This window comes from Pan paniscus, chromosome 9, assembly GCF_029289425.2.
Source record: "Pan paniscus chromosome 9, NHGRI_mPanPan1-v2.0_pri, whole genome shotgun sequence".
NCBI classification, from domain to species: Eukaryota; Metazoa; Chordata; class Mammalia; order Primates; family Hominidae; genus Pan; species Pan paniscus.
Genome location: NC_073258.2, coordinates 37,307,743 through 37,321,178, shown reverse-complemented (window position 1 = coordinate 37,321,178; position 13,436 = coordinate 37,307,743). Strand labels below are relative to the sequence as shown.

Here is a 13,436-nt window from a genome sequence, read left to right as displayed (position 1 = left end):
TAATATATCTTCTTGTGTATTGCTTGATAAAGCATCATGCTTCCAAGGGGTCAGCAAACCCTGGAATAGAAGAGACTCTAGAAGATATCTAGCTCACATCCCCTATTTTATAAATAAGTAAATTGAAACCCAGAGAGGTTAAATGCTTTGCCCACCATAAGTCATCAGATTGGGACTGGAACTCTAAGGAGAGAATTTCAGCAGAGAAGCGTGCCCAGATGACAAAGCATTTGTTGTGTGAAGGACAGGATGATTTTGGATCCAGGATGGTGACATCATGACTATGTCAATATTGGGTCCAGTGCCACGTGGACTCAATGTGAGAGTTCTAGGGAAAGACAAGCTGTGAGAAAAATCTGAGCAGTGAAGATTTCCCATTGTCATGGAGCTGAGCCTTGAGTGCACAGAGGAAGCCATGGGTATGAGGGTTCTCCCAGTGGTTGCCAGTTGAAGAATCATGGCCATGAGACTCCACTGAGGGGCCAGAGGTGCACAAGAGGAAAATGGCAGGCACCAAATGGAAATGGCAAGGGCTTATTTAGGACCATATTTGGCATACCCCTAAGAATGCTCAGAAATACTTGAGTGACACTTTGAGAAGAGGTGAAGTATGAATAGCAAGGGGGCCAGTGAAACATGATTTATGGCTGTCTACTGCACCCCACCTTTGCCACCCGGACTCATGTCCTCTCGGGGAAACACAAGTCATGTTTCAAATTCATGTGAGACTATATGGGCCCACATCCTGTCCATCCAGCAAATATATCTGTCACCACCTTAAGTATTTATGTGTTACCTCTTCCAAAATATTGGTTATTCTTGGAGCTAATACAAGTAGTATTAATGACCCCAGGTCTGTCCCAACAGCAAGCTTTGGCAACCTAACACACTGGTCTGGGCAGCATGGTGAGAGATGGAAGGGTCTTACCCTTCCTGTGGAATATAGCGGGCTGGGCAGCAAGAGGGCTATGCTCAGTGTCCTGAAGTCAGATTTCAAGAGATGAGGCTCCTACTGAAGCAGGGAAGTGGTGTCTCAGCAGGTTAAGACCCTGCTGCCTTGCTGACCAGGACAGCCTTCCTCTCACCCCTGGGCTAGAGCCCTAAAATCTTGTCTCTTGCACAACAAAGCTATCTTTAATTTTTTTTTTTTTTTTTTTTTTTTTTTGAGATGGAGCTTTACTGTTGTTGCCCAGGCTGGAATGCAATTGTGCGATCTCAGCTCACTGCAACCTCTGCCTCCCAGGTTCAAGCCATTCTCCTGCCTCAGCCTCCCGAGTAGCTGGGATTACAGGCATGTGCCACCATGCTCGGCTAGTTTTGTATTTTTAGTAGAGATGGGGTTTCTCCATTTTGGTCAGGCTGGTCTTGAACTCCCGACCTCAGGTGATCCGCCCGCCTTGGCCTCCCAAAGTCCTGGGATTACAGACGTGAGTATCATTCTATTTTTAGAATAAAAAACTGCTATGAACCATACTTTCCATTCTTCAGGCCCTTGCCTGGGCTCTATTTCTAGTGACCAACTGGAAAAATAACTCTCATTCTGCACGGACATACTTGAAATTTGGCCAGTGGTTTTACAGTCCACTCCCTGGAGAATTGTTTCCCAAACAATGACAGGGCTGTGCTGTTAGGAGAATGTCATCCTGTAGTTTGCAGACAGAATGTTAACCTCCACAGTGCCAATCCCACTACCTTCAAGCCACAGGGAAATTTGAATTGTATTGCTTCTCTCAAAGATTCAATTACAGACTTGGGGCTTTCTGCTAATGAAGATGATGAAACTTCAGGTCATGTAAATAAGAAAAGTTGAAGTTCCCAGAAAAGAGTGCTGGCTTTTTCGTGACTTTTTCCCAGTGGCTTCTATTTCTAACGGGAATTATTAGCCATGATAGAAGACAGGCTTGATCCTTTACTGTAAACAAAACTGGACATGAAATGGCTGAATGGACCTGAATTCCTCTGACTAGATAGGAACTAAGGCTGCCCTGGGAAAAGGTGGGACGAAGACATGGAAACCGACATCGGTGTAAGCATTAGGAGATGTGTGTTCATAGTGGGACTGGCGATTCTAAAGCCATTAAAGGGCATCAGTTTCATGAGCCTAATATGATAATTTCGTACCTGGGATTATTCAAATTGCTTTGAATGTGCCTCCACTCCTAGGAGATGGAAACTGTACTCTCTTTCTGAGGATGACTCATCTCTAGTACATTCCATGAAAATGGGCAATGCCTCTGGAGGGCCTAGGGCCTGGATTTTCAAACTGCAGTGCATGTACCCTTGGGATTACACAGATTATGAAAGATACACAAAGCTTAGAAAAACAGGGTGTATGTTTCCAAAACATTCACTTTACTTGCAGATAGGTGGTTTAAAAAGAATGTTAAGATATATAATGTTTATGACCACTAAGTGTGTATTCAAAGTCTTTTCTGTATTGGGAAAATGTCCTACATTGTGAGCCCTGCCTTCATAAAGTAGAAATAGGAATTTACTATTGCATCCTCCCTTGTAGTTGGGTTATAGGCTGGGTCTTAGGCAGTACCATGCAGATACAACCACTAACGACTTCAATTCGGTCAAAAGCGATATGAGGAAGGAGCCTTGAGGAATCTGTTTGGGCAGCACTGTGACAAAGCCACATGCAGCAGTAGCAGAGCCTCTGTATCCAGTCCCCAGTGGGATCATAGCAAGCACCTCTGTCTGGGGCAGGCTGGGGTGTTTGTGTCCAAGGCCAACACCACTGGACATTTGCTGGGGCAGCCCCTGGGGACTGGCTTCATCATGTTTCCAGTACGTGGGGAACCCAATGCTTTAGATTTCCTAGAAGATCCACGGTTGCCCTTAAATTCTTGTTCTGCCTGAGCTACCTAGAATGGACTCCATTATTTTCAACCAAGAACTAACTGTAAATGATTCACATGAACATATTATGGAATCAAATTCAAGATTCACATGTATCTTAAAAATAAACTTTAAATGTCAATGAAATTTCACATTTGTGTCGGACACTTTGGGCTAAACCTTTCTAGGGGCATTTTTGGTGGAAACATTTGAACATTTTTGGCCTGAGGTATACGCTTATGAAAAAAAAAGGAGAAATAGGGATTAGGTAGGACAAAGGGAAAAGTTAAAGAGAAAAAGACAAATAAGCAAATGAAATATTTGTGCACATAACTGCCTGCCTTAAAAAAGTCCAAGACATACATTATTCCATGTGATCCTCATGTCAACTTTGTTATTGTTCCCATTTTATAGATGTGGAATCTGAGTTTGCACAGAGAGACTACAGGACTTGCAGGAGAATATGTAGGTGGAAGACAGCAGCGGCCAGTATTGAAGCAGAGCCACCACCATCAATTCTGATTATTTTCCCATTCTGTCACACAATTGGAGAGGTGCTCTGTTTTCTGGTCTTCTTTTTCCAAAGAGTACAGGAAACAAGCTCAGAAAGCAAGAATCAAAGTGTTTCTTTCCTGCCTCCCTATCCAATGTAACTTCTTTCTAAAACTTGGCCCTACCACTCTGTCGAGGTCAGTCTGACAGAGGTGGCTCTGCTTGTACCTTGTGGGGTCACATATTGAAATCCTCCTCCCCTGAACAGCAGGCCTCGATGTCTGCAGCAAAGTGTAAACAGCCTTTGGCCAGATGCAGCAGCTCCCGGGGTGCTGCTGGCTTTGGCTGGAGCAACCTACTCCCTCCTCCCTGCCCGTCCCTCTCATTATACAGTGTCACAGTGGCCTGGGTCTCACACACTCTGGCCTTTTTCTGGAGTAACACATGCCAGAGGGGTCTGGAAAAGTAAACTGGGCTGCTGAGAAAACATCATGACTTTTTTAAAAAACATTTTAATTTTTATTTTAAGTTCCAGGGTACATGTGCAGGATGTGCTGGTTTCTTACAAAGGTAAACATATGCCATGGTGGTTTGCTGCACCTATCAATCCATCACGCAGTATTCAGCCCAGCATGCATAGCTATTTTTCCTAATGCTTTCCCTCCCTCAACCCTACTGCTGGACAGGCCCCAGTGTGTGTTGTTTCCCTCCCTGTGTCCATGTGTTCTCATTGTTCAGCTCCCACTTATAAGTAAGAACATGCAGTATTTGGTTTTCTGTTCCTACATTAGTTTGCTGAGGATAATGGCTTCCAGCTCCATCCGTGTACCTGCAGAAGACAAGATCACATTACTTTTTATGGCTGCATAGTATTGCATAGTGTATATGTACCATATTTTCTTTAATGCAGTCTATCATTGATGAGCATTTGGGTTGATTCCATGTCTTCGCTATTGTGAACAGTGCTTCAATAAACATATGCATGCATATATCTTTGTAATAGAATGACTTAGATCCCTTTGGGTATCCACCCAGTAACAAGGTTGTGGAGAAATAGGAATGCTTTTATACTGTTGGGGGGAATGTAAATTAGTTCAACCACTGTGGAAGATGGTGTGGCGATTCCTCAAAGATCTGGAACCAGAAATACCATTTAACGCTGCATGACCTTTTGGAAGCCAGTGTACCACCACATGGCCTGTGCTCACCGGGGCAGCTTGAGGCCAGGCTGGGAGAAAGAGAAGAGGAGAGACTCAGCCCTCCTCAGGGCCTGCACCCAGAGCTTCTAGCCAAGGGGCATTAAAGCCCAACTGGCACAGTATGTTCAGACCATTATAACAAAACACCATAAACTGGGTGGCTTATAAACAACAGAAATTTATTTCTCACAGTTCTGGAGGTTAGGAAGTCCAAGATCACTGCATCAGCAGATTTGCTGTCTGGTGAGAGCCCACTTCCTGGCTGATGGACAGCCAATGTGTTGCTGTGTCCTCACATGGCTGAAAAGATGAGTCTCTCTGGGGCCTCTTTTATTTATTTATTTATTTATTTTTATTATACTTTAAGTTCTAGGGTACATGTGCACAATGTGCAGGCTTGTTACATAGGTGTATATGTGCCATGTTCATTTGCTGCACCCATTAACTCGTCATTTACATTAGGTATTTCTCCTAATGCTATCCCTCCCCCTGCCCCCACCCCATGACAGGCCCCGGGGTGTGATGTTCCCCCGCTGTGTCCATGTGTTCTCATTGTTCAATTCCTATCTATGAGTGAGAACATATGGTGTTTGGTTTTCTGTCCTTGTGATAGTTTGCTCAGAATGATGGTTTCCAGCTGCATCCATGTCCCCACAGAGGTCATGAACTCATCCTTTTTGTGGCTGCAGAGTATTCCATGGTGTACATGTGCCACATTTTCTTAATCCAGTCTATCATTGATGAACATTTGGATTGGTTCCAAATCTTTGCTATTGTGAATAGTGCCACAATAAACATATGTGTGCATGTGTCTTTATAGTAGCATGATTTGTAATCCTTTGGGTATATACCCAGTAATGGGATCACTGGGTCAAATGGTATTTCTAGTTCCAGATCCTTGAGGAATTGCCAAATTGTCTTCTACAATGGTTGAACTAGTTTACAGTCCCACCAACAGTGTAAAAGCGTTCCTATTTCTCCATGTCCTCTCCAGCACCTGTTGTTTCCTGACTTTTTAATGATCGCCATTCTAACTGGTGTGAGATGGTATCTCATTGTGGTTTTGATTTGCATTTCTCTGATGACTAGTGATGATGAGCATTTTTTCATGTGTCTGTTGGCTGCATAAATATCTTCTTTTGAGAAGTGTCTGTTCATATCGTGTGCCCACTTTTTGATGGGGTTGTTTGTTTTTTTCTTATAAATTGGTTTAAGTTCTTTGAAGATTCTGGATATTAGCCCTTTGTCAGATGAGTAGATTGCAAAAATTTTCTCCCATTCTGTAGGTTCCCTGTTCACTCTGATGGTAGTTTCTTTTGCTGTGCAGAAGCTCTTTAGTTTAATTAGATCCATTTGTCTATTTTGCCTTTTGTTGCCATTGCTTTTGGTGTTTTAGTCATGAAGTCTTTGCCCATGCCTATGTCCTGAATGGTATTGCCTAGGTTTTCTTCTAGGGTTTTTATGATTTTAGATCTAACATTTAAGTCTTTAATCCATCTTGAATTAATTTTTGTATAAGGTGTAAGGAAGGGATCCAGTTTCAGCTTTCTACATATGGCTAGCCAGTTTTCCCAGCACCATTTATTAAATAGGGAATCCTTTCCTCATTTCTTGTTTTTGTCAGGTTTGTCAAAGATCAGATGGTTGTAGATGTGTGGTATTATTTCTGAGGCCTATGTTCTGTTCCATTGGTCTATATATCTGTTTTGGTGCAGTACCAGGCTGTTTTTGTTACTGTAGTCTTGTAGTATAGTTTGAAGTCAGGTAGCATGATGCCTCCAGCTTTGTTCTTTTTGCTTAGGATTTCCTTGGCAATGTGGGCTCTTTTTTGGTTCTATATGAACTTTAAAGTAGTTTTTTTCAATTCTGAGAAGAAAGTCATTGGAAGTTTGATGGGGATGGCATTGAATCTACAAATTACCTTGGGTAGTATGGCTATTTTCACGATATTGATTCTTTCTGTCCATGAGCATGGAATGTTCTTCCATTTGTTTGTGTCCTCTTTTATTTCATTGAGCAGTGGTTTGTAGTTCTCTTTGAAGAGGTCCTACACATCCTTTTTAAGTTGGATTCCTAGGTATTTTATTTTCTTTGTAGCAATTGTGAATGGGAGTTCACTCATGATTTGGCTCTCTGTTTGTCTGTTATTGGTATATAGAAATGCTTGTGATTTTTGCACATTGATATTGTATCCTGAGACTTTGCTGAAGTTGCTTATCAGCTTAAGGAGATTTTGGGCTGAGAGGATGGGGTTTTCTAAATATAAAATCATGTCATTTGCAAACAGGGACAACTTGACTTCCTCTTTTCCTAACTGAATTCTCTTATTTCTTTCTCTTGCCTGATTGCCCTGGCCAGAACTTCCAACACTATGTTGAATATGTGTTGAGAGAGGGCATCCCTGTCTTGTGCCAGTTTTCAAAGAGAATGCTTTCAGTTTTTGCCCATTCAATATGATATTGGCTGTGGGTTTGTCATAAATAGCTCTTATTATTTTGAGATACATTCCATCAATACCTAGTTTATTGAGAGTTTTTAGCATGAAGGGCTGTTGAGAATTTTGTTTAAGGCCTTTTCTGCATCTATTGAGATAATCATGTGGTTTTTGTTGTTGGTTCTGTTTATGTGATGGATTACGTTTACTGATTTGGGTATTTCGAACCAGCCTTGCATCCCAGGGATGAAGCCAACTTCATCGTGGTGGATAAGCTTTTTGATGTGCTGCTGGATTCGGTTTGCCAGTATTGAGGATTTTTGCATTGATGTTCATCAGGGATATTGGTCTAAAATTCTCTTTTTTTGTTGTGTCTCTGCCAGGCTTTGGTATCAGGATGATGCTGCCCTCATAAAATGAATTAGGGAGGATTCCCTCTTTTTCTATTGATTGGGATAGTTTCAGAAGGAATGGTACCAGCTCCTCTTTGTACCTCTGGTAGAATTCGGCTGTAAATCCGTCTGGTCCAGGACTCTTTTTGGTTGGTAGGCTATTAATTATTGCCTCAATTTCAGAACCTGTTATTGGTCTAGTCATCGATTCAACTTCCTGGTTTAGTCTTTGGAGGGTGTATGTGTCCAGGAATTTATCCATTTCTTCTAGATTTTCTAGTTTATTTGCATTGAGGTGTTTATAGTATTCTCTGAAGGTAGTTTGTATTTCTGTGGGATCGGTGGTGATATCCCCTTTATCATTTTTTATTGCATCTATTTGATTCTTCTCTCTTTTCTTCTTTATTAGTCTTGCTAGCAGTCTATCAATTTTGTTGATCTTTTCAAAAAACCGGCTCCTGGATTCATTGATTTTTTGAAGGGTTTTTTGTGTCTCTATCTCCTTCAGTTCTGCTCTGATCTTAGTTATTTCTTGCCTTCTGCTAGCTTTTGAATTTGTTTGCTCTTGCTTCTCTAGTTCTTTCAACTGTGATGTTAGGGGGTCGATTTTAGATCTTTCCTGCTTTCTCTTGTGAGAATTTAGTGCTATAAATTTCCCTGTACACACTGCTTTAAATGTGTCCCAGAGATTCTGGTACATTGTGCCTTTGTTCTTATTGGTTTCAAAGAACATCTTTATTTCTGCCTTCATTTTGTTTTTTACCCAGTAGTCATTCAGGAGCAGTTTCCATGTCATTGTGCAGTTTTTAGTGAGTTTCTTAATCCTGAGTTCTAATTTGATTGCACTGTGGTCTGAGAGACAGTTTGTTGTGATTTCTGTTCTTTTACATTTGCTGAGGAGTGTTTTACTTCCAACTATGTGGTCAATTTTGGAATAAGTGCGATGTGGTGCTGAGAAGAATGTATATTCTGTTGATCTGGGGTGAAGAGTTCTGTAGATATCTATTAGGTCTGCTTGGTGCAGAGCTGAGTTCAAGTCCTGGATATCCTTGTTAACCTTCTGTCTCATTGATCTGTCTAATATTGACAGTGGGGTGTTAAAGTCTCCCATTATTATTGTGTGGGTGTCTAAGTCTCTGTGTAGGTCTCTAAGAACTTGCTTTATGAATCTGGGTGCTCCTGTATTGGGTGCATACATATTTAGGATAGTTAGCTCTTCTTGTCGAATTAATCCCTTTACCATTATTTAATCGCCTTCTTTCTCTCTTTTAATCTTTGTTGCTTTAAAGTCTGTTTTATCAAAGACTAAGATTGCAACCCCTGCTTTTTTTTGCTTTCCATTTGCTTAGTAGATCTTCCTCCATCCTTTATTTTGCGCCTATGTGTGTCTCTGCACATGAGATGGGTCTCCTGATGGGTCTTGACTCTTTATCCAGTTTGCCAGTCTGTGTCTTTTAATTGGGGCATTTAGCTCATTTACATTTAAGGTTAATATTGTTATGTGTGAAGTTGATCCTGTCATTATGATGTTAGCTGTTATTTTGCCCGTTAGTTGATGCAGTTTCTTCCTAACATCAATGGTCTTTACAATTTGGCATATTTTTGCAGTGGCTGTTACTGGTTGTTCCTTTCCATGTTTAGTGCTTCCTTCAGGAGCTCTTGTAAGGCAGGCCTGGTGGTGACAAAATCTCTCAGCATTTGCTTGTCTGTAAAGGATTTTATTTCTCCTTTACTTATGAAGCTCAGTTTGGCTGGATATGAAATTCTGGGTTGAAAATTTTTTTCTTTAAGAATGTTGAATATTGGCCCCCACTCTCTTCTGGCTTTTAGAGTTTCTGCCAAGAGATCTGCTGTTAGTCTGATGGGCTTCCCTTTGTGGGTACCCCGACCTTTCTCTCTGGCTGCCCTTAACATTTTTTCCTTCATTTCAACCTTGGCAAATCTGACAATTATGTGTCTTGGGGTTCCTCTTCTCGAGGAGTATCTTTGTGGTGTTCTCAGTATTTTCTGAGTTTGAATGTTGGCCTGCCTTTGTAGGTTGGGGAAGTTCTCCTGGATAATATCCTGAAGAGTGTTTTCCAACTTGGTTCCATTCTCCCCGTCACTTTCAGGTACACTAATCAAGCGTAGGTTTGGTCTTTTCACACAGTCCCATGTTTCTTGGAGGCTTTGTTCATTTCTTTTTACTCTTTTTTCTCTAACCTTGTCTTCTTGCTTTATTTCATTAATTTGATCTTCAATCACTGATACCCTTTCTTCCACCTGATTGAATCGGCCATTGAAGCTTGTGCATGCGTCATGTAGTTTTCATGCCATGGTTTTCAGCTCCATCAGGTCATTTAAGGTCTTCTATACACTGGTTATTCTAGTTAGCCATTTGTCTAATCTTTTTTCAAGGTTTTTAGCTTCCTTGCGATGGGTTTGAACATCCTACTTTAGCTCAGGGAAGTTTGTTATTACCGACTTTCTGAAGCCTACTTCTGTTAACTTGTCAAAGTCATTCTATGTCCAGCTTTGTTCCCTTACTGGCGAGGAGCTGTGATCCTTTGGAGGAGAAGAGGCGCTCTGGTTTTTAGAATTTTCAGCTTTTCTACTCTGGTTTCTCCCCATCTTTGTGGTTTTATCTACCTTTGATCTTTGATGTTGGTGACCTAGAGATGGGGCTTTGTTGTGGATGTCCTTTTTGTTGATGTTGATGTTATTCCTTTCTGTTTGTTAGTTTTCCTTCTAACAGTCAGGTCCCTCAGCTGCAGGTCTGTTGGAGTTTGCTGGAGGTCCACTCCAGATCCTGTTTGCCTGGGTATCACCAGTGGAGGCTGCAGAACAGCAAATATTGCAGAACAGAAAATATTGCTCCCTGATCCTTCCTCTGGAAGCTTCGTCTCAGAGGGGCACCCGCCTGTATGAGGTGTCAGTCGGCCCCTACTGGGAGGTATCTGCCAGTTAGGCTACACGGGGGTCAGGGACCCACTTGAGGAGGCAGTCTGTCCATTCTCCGAGCTGAAACACCATACTGGGAGAACCACTGCTCTCTTCAGAGCTGTCAGACAGGGATGCTTAAGTCTGCAGACGTTTCTGCTGCCTTTTGTTCAGCTATGCCCTGCCCCCAGAGGTGGAGACTACAGAGGCAGCCGGCCTTGCTGAGCTGCGGTGGGCTCTGCCCAGTTCGAGCTTCCCTGGCCACTTTGTTTACCTACTGAAGCCTCAGCAAAGGCAGGTGCTTCTGAGGCCTCTTGTATAAGGACACTAATCCTACTGATGAGGGCTCCACTTGCATGGCCTAATAATCTGTTCCAAAAGGCCCCACTTCCTATTACCATCACCTACGGGGTTAGCATTTTGACTTATGAATTTTGGGGGTCATAAACATTCAGACCACAGCACAAAGGCTTTTTGTGAGTAGAAAAGAGAAGGTGGAAAGGAGATGAGGTGAGTGATGATTCGAGTGTCCAAAACTCTAATGTTAATAATTATGTTGACCATTCATTGAGTACTTACCATGTGCCAGACTTTCTGTTGGGCACTTTACACACTCATTCAATCTTCAACAAAACCTGGAGACAAGCATTATTATTATCCCTGAGGGTTTCAGATGAAGACCCTGAGGCTTATGGCATTTGCCCAGAGTCACACGAGTAAAGAATGACAGAGCAGAGATTTGAGAACAGGTCTTGCAGATGACAAAAGCTATATTAGATTAAGTTCTCAGCCTTTTGAGTTCTCATTGGCTCACAAAACAAATAGACCTTCTAGACCAGAGTAGTAGAGTGAATTGAAAATCTTTTGTCTCCCCACAATTGTCTGAGTAGTAAGCATCTAAATCCAGGTGGAACTTATCAGCGAGACTACTGAAGAGTCAGCCACAATACTATTAAATGTGCTTTGAGAGCTCTGCCCATCACTCTATAGTTCCTGTAGGCTCCCAAGCTGTCAACAGATTAACAACATTCATACCAGACAAACCTGGCTGGTTGGATTTTATTTCATTGTCCATACAGCACCAAGTCAACATGGGCTCGTACTATTTCATGCTTACTTTCAAGGCTGGGTTATGGTCTCACATCCTCAAACCCTTCATCACTCTGTAGGTGGAAGGCGGAGTACTTTTTGTCATTGTACATGGATTTTTATTCTCCACACCCCACCCTACCCACCCCATCCTAAGGATTATCTTTCTGACTTACACGGGAGGAATTGAAGTAGATACAGAGAAAATATCATTCTCTTTTGTTTGTCAAAAAAGAAGAGTGCCAACTTGGAACCTCCTCTCTTGAGATCAGTTCATCTCTTTGTCCCTCAGCCTCAGAAGAGGAAGTGTGAGAGGGATTTTTCATATAAGACATGCAAATGGCCTAGTTCATAGATCTCAAACTACATGCTATTTATGGAGCCAGACAGAAATCCAGACCATCAGGGTTACAAATATGTGGCCAAAGCATACATTGCTAATCAATCACAGCACTTCTCTGCACCAGGATGTGGCTCTCAAATGTTCCTGGAGTGCTGTAAGCAGTCATTACCAATCAATCAAGAGAACGCAAGAGAAAAAGTATATTTTAATGTGAACCAGTCCTTGGGCTTCTTATGGATAGGAATCCTACCTTACGAAAACATTTGCTCCCTGCTCATTATAACCTTACATAAATTAATTAGGATAGCCCTCAATGTTTGTCGAATGCATAAATGAATGAAATAATAAATTAATGTAGCTATTTAGACAGATGTTACTAAGTCTCTTTCTGCTGGGCACCATTTTCTCCTCCTGGGCATTGGCCTTTGACTAAGATGCTGAAATCATCTGGGTGCTGAACTTGTAGTTCGTTCACAGAGATCCTCTCTTGCTACAATAGCTTTTATTGTTATATTTTTGAGATGGGATCTTGCTCTGTCACCCAGACTGGAGTGCAGTGGTATGATCATAGCTCACTGCAGCCTCCAATTTCTGGGCTCCAGCAATCCTCCCACCCCAACCTCCCAAGTCACTGGGACTACAGCTGTGTGCCACCATGCCTGGCTATTACTTTTTTTTTTTTTTAATAGAGATAGGATCTCACTATGTTGTCCAGACTGGTCTCAAGCTCCTGGCCTCAAGCAATCCTCCCACCTCAGCCTTCCAAAGTGCTAGGACTATAGGTGTGAGCCACCACACCCAGCCTGCTGCAATTGTGTTACTTTTTTTTTTTTTTTTTTTACACTAAACGCTGTGGAGCTTGTGTCTCGGCGTCCTGTGGAGCTGTTACTGAAATAATCCTTTCTACCTACACCTTGCCTGTACCTTCAACTGTAAGAGTCAGACAATAATCTATTGAGCCTAAGCCAGAGGACCCATTAGAATGACAGACACCGGGGTGGATTTTCTCAGCCTCTCTATGACTAAGTCTTTGTTCCCTGGCCAGCCTTCTCTCCTTGACTTGTTCTTGCCTTAGGACGTTCTCTTCCTGGAGGCATCACATGCAAATAGCCTTCTAACAGACCTGCCCAATCAGTTTCTCAGAGCTTCCTAGTCAGATTGAATGTCAACAGTGAACACAGTTTAAGCCCAATCTATGAACCCTCCCTCTTTACCCTTACATGAAGAAGACCATTTTTACTAGTTATTGCTCAATAACAAAACACTGCAAAATTTAGTGACTTAAAACAACAACCATTCCTTATTTCTCATAATTCAACAGGTCAGCTGGGTGATTCTGCTGATCTTGGCTGTACTTACCTTGTGCTGTGGCCAATTAGTGAAGTGACAGGGAACAACTGGTCTAGAACGGCCTTGGCTGAATGTGGCTCTCTTCCATGTGCCTCTGACTTCCTTCCAGCAGACTAGCCTGGGCATGGTCTCATGATGAGGGCAGGGCTTAAGGAGGGCAAGCAGAAATGAACAAGTGTTTTTCAAGCTTCTGTTGGGGGTTAAAGCAAGTTACATGACTAAACCAAGAATCAGTGTGGGAGGGTACTACCAAATGGGTGGCCTCAGGGGAGAATGAAAAACTGGGGCTGTTAATGCAATCAACTTACCTCACCATGAAAGGGAATGTAACTTCATTAGTGCGAAACATTTGAAGTAGACCCAGTCCCTCTCTT

The 13,436-nt window shown here is 42.2% G+C and overlaps 1 long non-coding RNA gene across 1 annotated transcript; it reads right to left on the bottom strand.

The window, feature by feature from the left end:
* Positions 1-275: 275 nt before the first annotated feature.
* On the bottom strand, positions 276-13,220 carry LOC134731164 (uncharacterized). The gene is made up of 3 exons (XR_010113294.1): positions 13,072-13,220; positions 10,860-10,915; positions 276-4,165 (listed from the first exon to the last, which is right to left on the bottom strand). It is a non-coding gene; the product is annotated as an uncharacterized LOC134731164 (long non-coding RNA).
* Between the last annotated feature and the right edge of the window lie 216 nt (positions 13,221-13,436).